This window comes from Schistocerca nitens, chromosome 3, assembly GCF_023898315.1.
Source record: "Schistocerca nitens isolate TAMUIC-IGC-003100 chromosome 3, iqSchNite1.1, whole genome shotgun sequence".
NCBI lineage: Eukaryota > Metazoa > Arthropoda > Insecta > Orthoptera > Acrididae > Schistocerca > Schistocerca nitens.
Window position 1 is genome coordinate 160029065 of NC_064616.1, and position 12232 is coordinate 160041296.

Consider the following 12232-nt stretch of genomic DNA (forward strand, 5'->3'; position numbering starts at 1 on the left):
GTAAGACTCAAGGAATATTTACAACCACATAACAAAACAGTCCTGGGGTTGTATTTAACAAAAATCAGTTGTGCTTCAGGAAGCATTGAGAATAGCATACACATTTTGCATAGAGCACCAAATGCTTGATCTCTAAAGCAATTTTGTATTAAGTGCCTACTTTGCTTTGTGACACAATGTTTTACATTAATCATCTAATAACTTTATTAAAAAATGGAAAGGTTGGGATATCAACTACGTTATGAAAAGGATAAATTCCTACTCAGCATAATGATCACATGTTGAGTTGCAGACAGACATGACAAGAAGACTGTTGCACATTTGAGCTTCCATCCAAAGCCTACTTCAGAAAGGAGTACATACATGCATTTACTCAAGCAAGCACTTTTTATGCACACATTACCATTATCTCTGACTGCTCTGGCTAGAATGCAACCTTGAATGGAAGAAGCAATGCAGAGTGGGGTGGGAAAGCAGGAGGGACAGCAGGGAACATGCAGGATGAGGGGAATCAGCATTGCCTGGTGAAGTGTATAGGGACTTGATGGTGCCACTTGGAAGAGGAAGGGGGAGAGGGGGGAGAGGATGGGACATGGGGAGTGGGAAAGGAGAGAAGCAGAGAAGGGGAAAAGATTGGTGGGTGCATTGACAGAGAGTGATGAACAATGAGGGTGAGGAAGTGACAGGACAGAGGGGGTGGAAACTGATGAGTGGATGGTGTGGAAATTGTAGGTTGATGCCAATATGGCTTCAGCATTGGAGAATGTGTTGTAAGCATAATTCCCACTTGCACTGTTCGGAAAAGCTGTTGGTGGAGGGAACATTCCAGACAGCCTGTATTGTGAAGCAGCAATCCCTGCGTGGCCAGGTTGTATGGAAGGGATTTTTTGCTGTGGAAGGCGTGGCCACTGTCATTGTACAGAGGTCAGCATTCATGAAATTTGCAAGCTGGGTTGAGAAGGACCAAGTGATGTGGATGGGAGGGAAGGTGCTAAGGTTGTGGAGGAATGAAGATAAGGTGTCTTGGCTCTGAATCCAAATCTTGAAAATATCGTAAGCAAACCTGAACCAGACCAGGTTTTTGGGGTTTTGAGAAGCTAGGAAGCTTTCCTGCAGATGGCCCTCAATCAAGTTTGCATAGAAGTGTACCATGTGGCTGGTGCTCATGGCTGTGCTGCAAGTTTATTTGTATATTTTCCCTTCAAAGGAGTAATACTTCTGTGTTAGGGTGTAGCTAGTAAGGGGTATGAGGAATGAGGTAGTGGGTTTGGAGTCAGAAGGAAGTTGGGTCTGGTAGTTTTCAATAGTGGCAAGAGGCATGAGGGATGTGGCTGTATAGGGAAGTGGTGTCAACAGTGACAAGTGGAGACACTCTGGGTAAAACTGTCAGATTTAGACAGAGACTGGAGGTTAAGTTAGACTGTTGGTGTGGGATCACTCTGGCAGGATTCATAGATGGACGAGTCAGATAATTTGCAGATGCCTTCCACCAGGTAGTTGCTGAAACTCATTATAAATTTGATTGAGGCTTTGTCTGCAGATAGGGTGATTAAGCAAGATTGGTGTTGAGACCGTGCCCGCATCTCGTGGTCGTGCGGTAGCGTTCTCGCTTCCCACGCCCGGGTTCCCGGGTTCAATTCCCGGCGGGGTCAGGGATTTTCTCTGCCTCGTGATGGCTGGGTGTTGTGTGGTGTCCTTAGGTTAGTTAGGTTTAAGTAGTTCTAAGTTCTAGGGGACTTATGACCACAGCAGTTGAGTCCCATAGTGCTCAGAGCCATTTTTTTGTTGAGACTGTGAATGGCTGTCCAAAGATTGAATCCTGCCACTCCCAGTTCATACTATCATCCAACCATGATCCTCCTACCCTCCCAACCAACCACTTCCTGGTCATCTTCCACGAATTCCTTACCTCCATCTTGGTCTCACTCTCCTTCCTCAGGTCTTTTCTATGAACACTGACCTTTCGGCAGAAGAAAGGACAGACATACACTGCCTCACAACAGATCCTCATCTAATCATTGTACCTTCAGCAAAGGTTCCATTGCCATCATCATGAATCTCAGTGGCTACCAGGTGGGAGGCTTCTGCCAATTGCCTGACTTGTCCACCTGTACACTCTGCCAAAGTCATCACATCCCAGAAGTTTAATATAGCTTCCAAACCCTTGATAACGCTTTAGGCTCTTTCCAGTACCTCTCACCTGAATTTAGTTCCCTCCTCAACCCTATGACACCCTATACTCTCCCATTCTACATTCTCCCCAAAACACACAAACCAAAAATTCTGGATGTCCCATTGTAGGTAGTTATTGTACTCCCACTGATAGAATTTTGGCTCTCACTAAACAACACCTCCAACAAACTGCCCAAAATCTGGCCTCCCACATCAAAGATACCAACTGCTTTCTTCACTGACTCTCCACCCACCCAATGCTTTACCTCCCGGATCTCTAATCATCAATGTTGACATACTCCTTTGAAGGGAAGATACACAAACAAATATGCAACAAAGCCATGGGCACCTTTTTGGCATGCTCCTATGCCACCCATCATCTATCAATGCTGGATATCCTACCAAGATTTTTCCCACCCCTCCTAAAGTGATGCTGCATCACTCAAACAACCTCCACAGCATTCTAGTACTTCCTTAAACCATCCACAACCGCAACCCCTTGCCACAGGGATCATATCCCTGTGGAAGATACACATGCAAGATATGCCCAATCCACCCACCCAGTACTTTCTATTCCAGTCCTGGCACAGGCCTCTCCTACCCTGTCAGAAGCTGGTCCACCTGTCAAAGCAGCCATGTCATTTACCAGATCTGCTGCCATCACTCCACAGCTGTTTATATTGGTCTGACTACCAACCAGCTGTCTGCCAGGATGAATGTCCACCACTGAACTGTGCCCAAGAGAAAACTGGGTCACACTGTGGCCTACTTAATGTAACACGCTTGATTTAAGTGGCTCCCATGTGGATTCTCCCCTCCGGCACCTGTTTTTTGGAACTGCACTAACTGGAGTCATGCTTACAACACATTTTCCACTCCTGAAATCATCCAAGTCTCTACATAGGATAGCTCATGCCCCGCACCATCCATCAAACATTTTCTGCCCCCTCTGTTCTATTACCTCTTCCCATTCAATGTCCCCTCACCTCACTGTTTGCCACTCTATGCCAACACATCCCCCATTCTTTTCCCCTTCTCCGCTCCTCTCCTTTTCCAATCCCCATCCCTCCTTCCCCTCCAACCCCCCCCCCCCCTCCTCTTCACAGCCCCAAACACTGTGTCTGGCAGCCTTGCCTTGCCACCAACTAGTCCTTGCACGACACACTAGGCAGTGCTAACTTCTTTCCCCCCACAAATACCCTGCTATCCTTCCCTCTTCCCCACCCCACTCCATATTGCTGCTTCCACTCTACATTGAATCCTGGCTCGAATGTCCCGAGTTAGTGGTGATGGGTGAGTGAGGCTTGCTTTCTTGTGTGAATGAATGGGTGTTTTCCTTTCTAAAGAAGGCTTTGGCTGAAGGCTCAAATGCGTAACAGTCATTTTATCATGTCTGTCTGCAACTCAATGTATCATTTTTACAGTGAGTAGTAATCTATCATTTTCTTAATTCAGGGCTATTCGAAAAGAAGGAACAGATTTCAAGTATTTATTGCTTCCAAACTACAAGAGATAGAAACACAATTCCTACTTCCCTGGAAAGAGAAAAGTTCAACTATTTATGCATTAAATGCGAGAAACATGCGTTACATGACAAATAGCAAAACAGTGGCTCATTTCTTGCCACATACGAAACAGCTGGTCCTCGTTACCAAAGTGATAGCTTAAACAAGGTGATGTTGCAGACTTCTAAGAATGTCAGGCGTAAGAGGGTTAAAACATAAGGTGTGAGGTCTCGAATGTTGGATTGGAAGAGGAGGAGGAGAAGATTTACTTCATCATTGGTGGCCTCCCAGGTCTCCAGACATCACGCCTCGTGACTTTTATCTGTGGGGTTATAAGAGACCACATTTTTATCCCCTCTATGCCTGACACTTTTGAAAGTCTGGAAAATCGCATCGTTGAAGCTGTTAATTCGATAACGAGAGACCAGCTGGTGCTCACATTAAATGCATAAAAATTTGAACTTTTCTGTTTCCAGGGATGTTGGAATTATGTTTCTATCTTTAGTAGTTTGGAAGCAATAAATGCTTGAAATTTGTTCCTTTCTTTTGAATAGCCCTTTCTTATTAACACCTTTATTTGATATACCTGTCCTGGTCCTTGCCTCGTAAAGAGTGTATTCTAGTTATGTTTTATCTTGTTATGCTTCTCAAGCCACTCTCTTTTCTTGGTTGTCATTTACCTGTTTTCTTATTAATTTACAGGAACAATGGTTTGTAATTCTTGTTCTGAGGCTATGTAACACAAGGTGCAAGGAGCTATCTGGCAATTGCATTCTTCAGGTCAGTACTTACCTCTGCCACATTCTGGTGGCTTCATTGACAGAGGTCAGTGATTACTTACTCGAGTCTTCAGGAGAGAGAGTCTTTTTCTGGAGAGAGACTTGTGCAGAAGTGAGATGTGGACAATGAACAGTCCAGACAAGAACAGATTAGAAGCGTCTGCACTGTGGTGCCCTAGGAGAAGTCTGCAATTTGATGCATAGACACTTAACTAAAGTGTAGACACGGAACTAATAAGTAGATACTGTGTCTAAATGGAGAAGCAAGAAATTTATGACACAACTTTGGCTAAAAGAAGAGACCAGTTCATAGGCTACATTCTCAGTCATCAAGGAATTGTCAGTTTGATAATTGATGGAAGTGGAGTAGTGGAAGGAGGCAGCATCGTGAGGGGGGGGGGGGTTGCTGGAGGGGGTAAAAACTGCAGAGGGAGACCAACGTATGAATACAGCAAGGAGCTTCAAATGGATGTAGGCTGTAGCAGTTATTCAGAGATGAACAAGATGGGACAGTATAGAGCAGAGTGGAGAGCTGCACAAAACCACACTCCAGACTGAAGACTACAACAACAACATTTTATCATTTTTGTGTAATTGTATTAGCTCATTAAACATGATACTTTGTGTGCAGCACTAAAGCAGCGACTGCACACCGACCAGTGGAGCGCCGCGAAATAGCATCAAGAAGGTGCTTACCTGCATGCCATTGGAGAAAGCAGGCAGCACCACACCTCCACGAAGATAGAGTTCAGTGCCCCTGTCAATGCTGATTGAACCAGCTGCACATTGCTGTTTAACCCAGTTTGGTCGCAGTCTTCGAGAGCACCAGTACTGAGCACATGACAATTTGAAAAAACAGGACTTCTGCTGGAAGTTCGCGTCATTCTCACACGTTATTTCGATGGCGTAACTCACTCAGGTGCTACCTGAGAATAGTCCTTGGGCGGATCGAGTCCAGTATTTATGCCTGTAAGGTGCTGGACGGTCCCTAGTCGGTCCGCCCCGCATCGGGTGTTCACACTGCAGTCCACACCCGCTAGGCTCGGCTCCAATGGTAGCCTTTGGTCGCTGGTGCTCCGACCGCAGTCCGCACTTAGTGCGGCCGTCCTCTGGGGTCGTGGTCGTCATCTGAGGTCTGTCAAAAGGGGTCTATAATGTCTGGTGTTCTGTTTCATTGCTGTTCCCTCGGTTTCCACTTCTGTCTCTTGCAGGCGCCGCATCGAGTGTTCTGTCCCTGGTCCACACCCGCAAGGCGCGGCTACAATGGTTCCCTTTGATCGTTGGTGTTGCGACCGACGTCCGCGCCAGATATGGCCGTCCTCTAGGGTCGTGGTCGTCATGTCAGGAGTGTCAGGGCAAATCTGTAGTGTCTGCTGCTCTGTCTCATGGCTGTTTTCTCTGTCCCCACTCCTATTTCGTGTTTCAGAAGTTCAAGAGCCAGATCCCAGGCTGTGCTGAGCTGGTATCCAATGTCAAGGCTGATGAGATTCTCCATGATCTTGATCTCAAAGTACTTTTTTATGACACTGTCCAATATATAGGGGTCTGTGTGATTATCTTGGTGTCACTGTAGTTCATCAAGTGACCAAGCTTTAGACAGTGTTCTGCTATGGCTGATTTCGTTGACTGTCTGCTCCTGGTGTTCTTTACACCTGATGTCCACACTCCTGGTGGTCTGGCCGATGTATGACATCCCACACTCGCATGGTATGTTGTAAATGCCTGGATTCCGTAACCCCAGGTCATCCTTAACATTCCCCAACATTGTCCCAATCTTAGTGGGTGAGCAGAATACGCTCTTAATGTGTCATGAGAATTCTGCTGATCTTAGCAGAGATCGGTCGAGCATATGGCATGTATGCCACCCTCTTTGGCTCTTCTGGTTCTTCTTCTGGGTCCTGTGGTTGACTGGCGGGTCGAAGTGCCTTCTGGATGTCTCTAGATGAGAATACGTTCTTGCTGAATACCAACTGTAAGTGTTCTATTTCCATCGCCAAACAGTCAGGGTCTGACAGAGTAAATGCTCTGTGGACTAGAGTTTTGAGCACTCTGTTCTTCTGTGCCTGATGGTGGCAGCTGTTGGCTTGCAGATATAAGTCAGTGTGTGCCGGTTTGCGGTACACACTGTACCCAAATGTGCCATCAGCCTTCCTCGTGACGAATACATCCAGGAATGGGACTTGTCCATACTTCTCCAGTTCCATTGTGAATGTTATATTCAGATGACATGAATTCAGATGTTCCAGAAAATCATCTAGCTTCTCCTTGCCATGGAGCCAGCTGACAAAGGTCATCCACATACCTAAACCAAGCACTTGGGTTCATATGTGACCGATGTAAGTGCCTCCTCTTCAAATCTCTCCATGAATAGGTAGGCAACCACTGGTGATAGAGGGCTGCCCATTGCCATCCCTTCCGTTTGCTCATAAAATTGAGCGCCACATAGGAAGTACGTTGAGGTTAGTACATATCTGAATAAGTTGGGGAGATCTCCAGCGAGGCTCTCTCCAATAAGATAAAGTGATTCATTCAGTGGTACTCGTGTGAAGAGCGGCACCACATCGAAACTGATCATTACGTCAGTGTCCACAATGTTAAGTTGTTTCAGCCGTCGTAGGAAGTCCTCTGAGTTCTTAATGTGGTGTACAAATTTGTCCACTTTTGGTGCCAGTATCTTCTTTGGGTATTTTGCAGTAGGATAGATGGCAGCGCCGATATTGCTAACAATAGCTCCAAGAGGAACCCCATTCTTGTGAACTTTGGGGAGTCCACACAGTCTAGGTGGTACTGGCGGTTTGGAATGCAGCTGTTTGATGACCTGTTCAGGCAGGCCCGCCTCCTTGAGCAGAGCCCTGGTGTTTTTGTCCACTTTGTCTGTGGGGTCACTTTCTGTTGGTTTGTATGCAGGATCCTCCAGAAGTTGTCGCACTTTTCTGTCATACCCTGTCATCTATAGGATGACTGTGGAGTCCCTCTTGTCTGCTGGCATCACCACAATGCTGTCATCCTTCTGGAGTTAAATGAGTGCCAACCTTCCATCGCTTGAGATGTCGGATTTCGTTGGCTTGGTCTTGGTGAGCGCCCTGCACGTCCCTCTACGGATCTCTTCAGCCAAACTGAATGGTAGCCTGTTGGTCGCTTGCTCAACTGCACTGATGGCAGAAGTGGTAACCAATGAAACAGCAATGAGACAGAACACCAGATATAACACGCCAGTTTTGACAGACCTCAGATGACGACCACGACCCCAGAGGACGGCTGCACTGGGTACATATGACGGTCGGAACACCAGCGACCAGGGGGGACCATTGGAGCTGGACCTGGCGGAGGCGGACCGCGGAGGGAACGCCTGGTGCGGTGCTGACCAACTAGGGAGCGTACTGGACTCGATCCGCCCGAGGACCATTCTCGGGTAGCACCTGAAGAAGACAGCAAGTTACGCCAGCGAAATATCCTGCGAGAACGACTCGAACATCTGGCAGAAGTCCCATTTTAACAAAATGTGAACAGATCGCAGGGAAAGCTTGAAGGATTACAATAGAGAAACATATTTGCATGTAGGAAGCACAGGCAGTAAGTTAAGTTATGTCTATTTTCTTCTTAGAAACAAAATGATCAGTTAATCTTTAAGTGTTATGTACACAACATTTTGGATTCCTGCCACTGGCCATTACAACTTCTCTCCTTCCTTGTTTGAGTCCATGCTGACTCCCACAGTAGCCAACACAACACTTTGGTATATTACTAATGATTTATGTAAAGTTACCTTAAAACTGTTGCAGCAACATGTATCATCATTTATTAATTTCCTTTTTCATAAATTTAAAAAAAGTCAATTTCATTGATGTTTTTAATGCACTTCACATTGCTACTGTAATAATTTGTAGCACCTTGTAGTTTCCAAATAGTTTTTGCCTAATTGTACCTTTTACCTAAATGCATATTACATAGTTGTAAAATATGTGTACAGTAGCAGTAACTGAGAAGTTTATGTCATGATCACTTTTCTATTGCAACTACAGCCCTGTTTACAATGAATGGTAGCACTGTTCACACTGAATCCACTGTCACTGTGGCCTACCTCACAACACTTCATTTGTTCTCTCTGAAATACTAATACTTATTTTGTGTCATGTATATGAACGACGTCACTTTCACTGTATTATATGAGGGTATGTTTTAAACAGGTATATTTTATAAATTTTTTTAAGCTTCTGAATTTTATATGTATGTAATTGACACCTATTTACTATCTCATAACTACTTGTTTACAAGATGTAGATTGTCAGTTAGTTGTATTTGGTTTTCCACTTCTCTGCAGATGAGCAAGATGGTCATAACAGGCCAAAACCAATAATTTTATTTTTTTATTTACATGTCTAGTGCTGTAAGACCAAGTTGAGGAGCAAACTTCCAACGGCATGGAACGTGTCAGTAAATGAAATTAAAACATGAAAAACATATAAAATAAAATGTGTATAAACCCAAAAAAAAGTCAAGCCATAAGCTTAACTAAAAGCAATCAACAGTACAACATAGAAATCAATTTAATTTTTCAAGGAACTCCTCAACAGAATAGAAGGGGTGACCCACATGAAAACTCTTCAGTTTTGATTTGGAAACGTGTGGATTACTGCTAAGATTTTTGAATTCTTGTGGTAGCTTATTGAAAATAGATGCACCAGTATAATGCACACCATTCTACACAAGAGTTAAGGAAGTGCGAGCCAAATGCAGACTGGATTTCTGCCAATTTTTAACTGAGTGAAGGCTGCTAATTCTTGGGACTAAGCAGATATTGATAACAAAAAATGACAGTAGAAAATATGTACATTGAGAGGCCAGTCTCAAAATACCCACGCTAGTGAACACGGGTTGACAAGAGGTTCGCAAACTTCCACCAGATATTGCCCGAGCTGCCCATTTCTGAGCCAAAAATATCCTTTTAGGATGGGAAGAGTTTCCTGGAAATATAATACTATATGATATAAGCGAATGAAAATAAGCAAAGTTCCTTCAAAAACTGTTCGCATAGTAAAAATGGCAGCATTAAGTCTTTTAACAAGATCCTGAACGTGGGCGTTCCACGATCGTTTACTATCTGTCTGAACATCTAGAAATTTGGACTGTTCAGTTTCGCTGATCATATGCCCATTCTGTGGAATTAAAACACCGGGTTTTGTTGAATTGTGTGTTAAGAACTGTAAAAACTGAGTCTTACTGTGATTTAGCTTTAGTCTATTTTCTACAAGCCATGAATTTGTGCCTATGGATTGCACTATTTGAAACAGAGCTGATGTTGCATACAACATCTTTACTACGAAGCTAGTGTCATCAGCAAACAGAAATATTTTAAATTACCTGTAATACTAGAGGGCATATCATTTATGTAAATAAGGAACATGAGTGGCCCCAGCACTGATCCCTGGGGCACCACCCATTTAACTGTACTCCATTCAGACACTGCATCACAACCATTCTCAGCGCTGTGAATAATGACCTTTTGCTGTCTGTTGTTAAAGTAAGAGGTGGGCCAATTGTGAGCTACTCCCCATATTCCATAATAGTCCAATTTCTGGAGCTATATTTTGTGATAAAAACAATCAAAAGCCTTAGTTAAATCAAACAAGATACCTAGCGTTCGAGCGCTTTTGTTTAATCCATCCAGCACCTCGCAGAGAAAGATTATATATCATTTTCAGTTGTTAAACGACTTCTAAAGCTGAACTGCACATTTGCTAGCAAGTTATGTGATATAAAACGATAAATTATCCTTAAATACATAGCCTTTTCAATGACTTCAGCAAACACTGATGGGATAGAAATAGGTCTAAATTTGTCTACATTATTTCTTTCTCCCTTTTTATAAAGTGGTTTTATTATTGAGCGCTTTAATCGTTCAGGAAACAGACCATTCTTAAAGGAAAAATTACAATTATGGCTAAGTACAGGGCTAACATGTGCAGCAGAGTACTTTAAAATTATTATAGGCACTCCATCATATCCTTGAGAGTCCTTAGTCTCCAGCGATTTAATTGTATCTCCCCCTTGTTAGTATCACAGAGGAGTATTTCAGGCATGAATCTTGGAAAGGCATTTTACAAGAGAGTTATATGATTCCCTGTAGAAACTAATTTTTTATTTAATTCACCAGCAATGCTCTGAATACTGTACTTATATCTGACTTATCAGTAAGAGAAATATTTTTACTACGAACTGACTTTATATCATTGATCATGTGCTGCTGACCAGATACTTATATCCTGTGAATTAGCTATTCCATTTGCATACCACATACTCTTTGCCTTCCGAATAACATTTTTAAGCACCTTATGATACTGTTTGTAATAGGCTCCTGTAGCTTGATTGTGACTACTTCCAACATTTAGATATAATTCCCACTTTGTTCTACATGATATACTTATCCCACTAGTTAGCCAACCAGGCTGCCTTTTACTGCTAGTACCCCGTTTAGAACGTTCTAATGGAAAGAGCATGAGAAATGTGTTAAGAAAAGCATTACATCTGTCATCTATATTATCGGCACTATAAACATCCTGCCACTCTTGTTCCTTAATGAGGTTTAATACTACCAAAATACCCATCTAGTAATGAAGAATGAATAAAAATATTGTGTGTGGCTGGCTACTCTTCCTCTCCACCCTGGTTGAAAAAAACACAGTCTACACCAGATCATATGAGGTTTTTCTTGCACAATCACGTACAAAATTAATATTGAAGACACCACATGTAACTGGTACTTCCTATAAAGTGAACCAAGAACCCTCTCTAGCTTAAGCAGACATGCTCTGAAGTCACGAGTTATGGGACCTATAGACAACAACAATTAGAAGTTTAGTTTCACTAAATACAACTGCCCCTGCACGACATTCAAATATCTGTTCAGTGGAGCGCTGTGATGGTCTATGGACTGAAATGGTATACTGTTTTTTACGTACGTGGCCACTCCTCCACTCCACAAGGAACTCCTTGAAAAACAGCCAACTAATATGTATCCTGGTAAAGGAAGCCTCTAAATTCTCAAATAATTTAAGTCGTACTCCAGTATACCAATAATGTCAGAGTCAACATCTATAAGCAGTTCACTAACTTTGTCTCTAATACCTCTCATATTCTGATGAAGTGTCCTATTTCCTTCTCTACTTGGATATCTGACCTCCTCTGAAGGTGATTCCTTAATTAGATGGACTCCCTTTAAGCAGGTATACCTATCAGCTGGATTCAATCTAAAAAAAAGGTGCAACTCTAACACAAACTACTACAGGAATTTTTCCATGAGTGATCCCACCACCACCTACTACACTGTCACCTATAAGCTTTGCCAGCCATGCCTTCCCGTACCTATTGAGGTGCAGGCCATGCCAAGTGAATCCCGGTCTACTGATAGACTCAACAGGCACCACTGCAATGTGCGCCATGCCCTCAGCCATCAGTGCCTTCACCAGCCCCATGTTAACACGCCTAACAGCAGCATTAAGAAGAGGCAGATTATGACGGTGAAACAGTTTCACATTAGTACCACCAGTTTCAGTAGCTATCTTTACTAGGTCACCACCTACATCATATTCCCTGTCCCTATCAAAACTACACCCTGCTCCACCCACAATCACTACCTGATCCTCTTTCATATAATTCCTAGATAACTCCCCTATGCTGTCAGTCACCTGAGCCAACCCTATACTAGGCTTCACAATACTGGTTAACTGGTATTCATTCCCCAACACTTCCTGCAAGTGCTGGCCCAAACCTCTACCA